We start from the raw sequence: 5407 nt of genomic DNA on the forward strand, positions 1-5407 counted from the left end.
TGCGCCTGCCCGTGCCCCAGCCGGAGATGGAGAAACTGCAAGCAAAGTAATACACACCGACGGGAGCAGAAGACCTCAGCCGGTCAGAAGGATTGAGGTACTTTGTGATGCTTCTATGATCTTAGCAAACTTTTATGCCACCGAGTGAAACCTGCTTCATTGCCCTAGGAGTCTTTTGTATAGTCCCGCTAATGAGTGAGACATCCTTTGACCTGAGTGATTAGATGCCTCTAGAATCTGTAAATATGACATACATGACTGCATTTTCCCAAAGGCGGTGGCACTGGCTGTAAGTGATGATGGAGAAAGCAGCGATGGGCCCAGTTCATCACAGGAAATAGTGTGGGGAAGGCCAGGGGAGGGGGAGCGAGGGCTGGGTGCAGGTGGGCCAGGCTGGGGATCATGGGGGACATCTAGAATGCAGCCCGCCTGGGGACTGAACCTGACCGCGAATCCAATGGATGACCTTTCACTTTGCCGGACGATGCCCAGCCGACTCGCGGCACCAGTTCGTCAGGGCTGCGCAAACTCATTTCAAGACAAAAAGTAAAACAATAAACACAACAAATAACATCAAAAAAAGTAAGTTCTCAGATATCTCGCAAGTAGCTCCTGCTCTAACCTAGTAGTCAGGATGTCCCCTGCTCCTGCTGTTTCCAGCCGGCGTGGCTCCAGCCCTCGTATTCGGCCAGGCAAGACCTTGCAAATACCTGATCCCGGCCAAGCGAGCTGGCCTTCCTTTTGGAACTTCAGCTTTCACCGTGCCCTACAGTCCAGCCCCAAAAGGTGCACAGCGCCGGGACTGAGACACCCTCCTCCAGCTTAATCGGCCTCTCTTCCCGTATTGTCTTCTCTCAGCCACTTCTGTTCTAACAGGTAAGACTGCGGTATGTTTTTTAATTCACTTCCTTCTTGATTTTAGAGTTTGCATATGTGATTCCTAACACACGTCCTTGGGTTGGAAATACTTTGCGTTGTTTCTCTACTCCAACCCAAGAAGACCATAGAATCTCTTTATAATTGAGGCCTTCATTCCTTTTCATTAGTTGATTAGTAAAAGATTCCTTCCTTTGGCGGTGAAACTGGTTTGGATCTCTGAAATCTAAAGCCATGTCACTGCTCAACTTGAAATCACATAGGGGCCCTGAACTTGTGGACAAACCACTTATATTCACAGTCGGTCCCGCCACACTTTTTAATGGGCCTGGAGGACGCTCAGAACCGCATAAACAGACACCAGATTTTGGTACTGCTGATTCAGTACATTAAACATGTAATGCTAAATACATTGTACAGTCTCAGCCCGAAGACCTGCTGGGAAACGCAGTAAAGCCATCAGTAAAAAAAGCGTTCTTAACTTTATAATGCTGGAGTATCCTGCAACGTCCCTCATACCTAGAATTGAGTCTTCAGTTTTTATTAAGACCTGTGTGGTAAGCACTTGCTAAGATACGTTTTAAAAAATGTTGGTGCTTATAAACAGCAGAGGCAGTTAGCTGTTCTGAATTGTCAAGGTCATCAATCCCTCATGACCTCCCTTACTAAAATTTGTGATGTCAAGCCACTTGCTCTGGCCATACCAGTTATTTTGGTATTGAAATGTTTCTCCATGTATAACTTAAGATGCCAACCACAGCACTAGACCTTGTGTTTTGAGGAGCTTTCAATAAGTTAGACCTTTTTCTCTTCACTCAAAGTTGGAACTAATTGAGGGGGAAAAAAAGAGAGGGAAAAAAAAAAAAAACCCACAGAAGAGCCTTGGGAATGGGAATAGGATAGAGATCAAAATGTCAGGTTGCTACTATTAAAACTCTTGGAGAACAAGACTCAGGAGTGAGGTCAACAGGGTTGCCAGTGCTGTCACACTCATAGCCTAGCCTAGCCTAGCGTCGTGCGTGAGAATTGGGCCTGCAATGTAAATGCCCTTACCCAGCACAGGGAGAGAGGAGAAAGAAAGTGACTAGTGCTTATCTCCTTTTAATAGATCAGTTTCACCACATAAGGAAACACGAGTCGAGGGATGTCACTGCCCCGAACAGTGGCCCGGGAATGAATTCATTCAGAATGGGGTGAGAAGCCCAGAGCCTCGTACTACTGTAGGTTCCTCCACAAAGAAACAAGAAGCCTGTGCGTGCAGTAAGTTTGTCCCTCCCCCCAATCAACTACCATATGACTGGCCTCTATTAGTTTTATAATACTGTTCCTACTGTTACTAAATACGTCATCAAGTTGCATTTTGTTCTTCTAACACGTATGTTCTCCTTTCTAGGTCCTCCCGTATGATCCTCTGTTTGACTGGACCATGAACCCTTGGAAAGCTTCGTATTCACAGCAGGGGCTGGGGATGAAACTGAGCTCCACTTCACTCTGAATGCGGATGGACCAGGAACGCAAACAGTCTCCGGTGAGCAGTATTTTAGGAAGAGCCGTCAGTTGTTCAGATTTTCCTATTCCCGAGGCTCTTTGAAATGATCTGCCTCATTAATGCCTTTGTGTTCTTGTCATTAGTGAAATTGGCCAGAGTTTCAACAAAGTTCCTGAGGATCTCTTGATGAGAATACAAGAGAAGCTCAAAGGAGTGGAGGAAGGAGCTGTGCTCAGTGTGGGTGGACGAGCCAATTTACTCCTACAACAGGCCATGGGCCCCCCCAAGACCTCCGCCGACCTTTCCCAGGGTGGAAAACTTGCGTGTGATATTCAGCATATGAATCACTCTTGAATTCAAGCTTTGGAAATTATACGCTGGCCTTATCTCGAACCCATGCACATAACGTTGAATATATAGTATTACTCCTTAACTAAGCAAACTAGCTACTGTGTTTTTTTAAAAAAATGTGAACTTCTCACTTGGGTCACTTAGACATGCTTTGAGGGTCTCAAGGAACATCTCTTCTTGCGCCCTTCAGACATAATTGTCATTCATGCTCCGTTTCTTGGCTAAACAGCTATTTGTTTTTCTTCTCAAGTACACGCTGTATCATTTTCAGTAGAATCTCTAACTTGACGCTTCAGCTGAAACAGGCAGCAGGAAAGCAAGAGCGTCACTGGCAGCTTTTCCTCTAGGATGAGTACAACAAATGTCCTGCTGGTTTTGAGGTGGCCTTTCCTTACAACCTGCTTCCCCGATTTTACGTATGAATGAAAGATATTCAATATTCGTATGTAAAAGGAAGAAAGCCCCTTCAAAATAGTAACCATCTCTATATAGCATGGTCAAACTACCTTAAAAATAAGCAATGTTGAAAACAAGTTAGTGTTTAAGAAGTATTTTTGGATTTTCAATAGCAAAATCATGCAAGGTTACTGGATAAAGAGTTGTTATATTGTGGAGAACACATTTCAGAGACACAGATATAGTATGGTTACTAGTTTTAAAAAATGTATCTTGGACCTACTCATTCTTTTCTCTTTATCTTTGAAGCTCTCTGTGTTTCCTATTACTTCTCTTTGGGTGATGCCTTTTTCTCTGTTTTCTAGTCATGAATTAGCTTGTCAGCTGTTCATATAACCTCCTAAAATTATTCATTGGGTTGCTGTTAATTTCTAGCTGCGTATCATTCTTCAGATCTGCCTGTTGTTTCAGGGTGCCTAGTTGTTTTCTTAACTTTTCAGTTCCTTTTACGTCAGTGGTCACTTTATACATGCTCATTTTATAGTGTCTCTAATGGTTCTATTAAAACAATTTCCTCTTGTCTGTATGTGTTGATTCTCATATCTGGTAGACTGTTTACGCAGGTATTTTGTAGTTTTGAAAGAGGAGCTCATTTTCAGCAGGGCTTTCTCTGTACTACTCTTGAGTGACGTGTGAAGAATAGTGCCTTCTGGATAAGTTTCGTGTCTCCTTATGTCCTATTCCCAGGGCTGTTACCGACAAAGGACCGCTATTATTTTAATTTCTCAGCTTCAGAGTTTCCAGACCTCGAGGAATGTGAAGACCCCCCCCCCCCAGGCCAGGACAGACACTTTTCCTCTTCACCTGCCCGTCCTAGTGGCAGAGTGTTCTCTTGACTTCCCTTTCACTGAGGGGTCATCCGCGACTTGCCTCCTGTTTATGGAGGGCTTTGGGGGAGGGGCATTTAATTCCCACCTGCTGCCTTTTGCAAGGCCAAGGTTCCATGAGTTCCCTTATAGCTTGTTCAAGCTGAAACCCACAGGTTGATGATGAGATGGGCAAATTGTGCCAGGCCAGCTAGGAGAGCTAGAATGTCAGCTCACAGCTTATGTGTCTACTTTTCAGTTTCCTTCCATTTTGGCCCTCAGGATGTCCCCTTACTTTCTTGTAAGTTCTCCTCTTCATGTAATAGATTGTTTCTTACATCTTCTTCAGCATTTCTGTGTTTTGTTGCAGAGGAAGAGTTGAGCTATCAAGTTTGCTCCACAGCTAGAAATGGGACACTTTCCTGTCTCCATACTGTCATCAGATAACAAGTAAAACTACTGACTTACCTATTGGTGAATAGAATTCCTCTTCCACCCTTAGGAAGGTGTTCGTTTCTGCTGCAGAGATTAAGAAACGGGTGGTTGAACTTTCCTCGTATTGTTTAGGTAACCAGTTTATGTAAATAGTTGTTTCTCTTTTGAAGGGTTAGCGTTTCTGTCTCTTGCCAATAGCAGGCACTCACTCAGCTCTTAGCTCCCCATCTTCCTCCCCCTCCTCAAACAATCTCTAGCACTTTGTAGACTATAAATTTCTTGGTTTGGTTTCTGGAGAGCTGTTCTTAATATTATTTTTCCTTTCCACTTGCAAACTCATCTTGGTGTATCTTCTTCTTCTAGGCTGACTTCACTTGTCATAAAACTACCATTATATACCAAAGATTAGTAAATCAAAGGAATGTATGCAACTTCGAATGTCTTTAGTTAAGAAAGCCTTGAAATCTTCATGAATGAATAAAAAGGGATCAGTTAGATGATAGTCTAGGTAAATGAATTTGTAACTAATTCTTGCTAATAGATGTATCCAAAGAGCTTTGAATAACATCGTGAACCGACTCTTCAGCCTTTAATAGTGTACCATGAGGCTTCTGTCCCGTTCAAATATTCTTACTAATGGCTTTGAAAAGTTTACCCAATATACAGATAACAGAGGTAGGGGAATTATAGGTAAGGAAATTAGAATTCTAAAAGATTTTGACAAGCTGGAACACTGTCTAGAAATAAATAGGACAGGAATTTACCGAGAACAGATGAGCAGTGCTTAGGTTTATAAAACATTAGTTACAGAATATCTGTTGTATGCTGAGTACCTGATGTGCATTATATGCAGCATCTTTTGCAAGATTAGCAGCGTTATTTCAGTTTACACCTGGGGAAAGTAAAACTTGGGAAACTGAAGTTAAGGATATTAAGGCCACAATGTAGTAAATTGATCATACAAGTCCATGGAGTATCCCTAACCTGAAAAGCT

The 5407-nt window shown here is 42.9% G+C and overlaps 1 long non-coding RNA gene across 1 annotated transcript; it reads left to right on the forward strand.

Moving 5' to 3' along the window:
- The first annotated feature begins 673 nt into the window (after window positions 1–673).
- On the forward strand, window positions 674–2636 carry LOC150018699 (uncharacterized). The gene is made up of 4 exons (XR_016509223.1): window positions 674–876; window positions 1985–2069; window positions 2270–2404; window positions 2509–2636. It is a non-coding gene; the product is annotated as an uncharacterized LOC150018699 (long non-coding RNA).
- The last annotated feature ends 2771 nt before the right edge of the window (window positions 2637–5407 follow it).

Source organism: Furipterus horrens, unplaced genomic scaffold (genome assembly GCF_987537825.1).
Source record: "Furipterus horrens unplaced genomic scaffold, mFurHor1.1.pri manual_scaffold_2, whole genome shotgun sequence".
Classification (NCBI taxonomy): Eukaryota; Metazoa; Chordata; class Mammalia; order Chiroptera; family Furipteridae; genus Furipterus; species Furipterus horrens.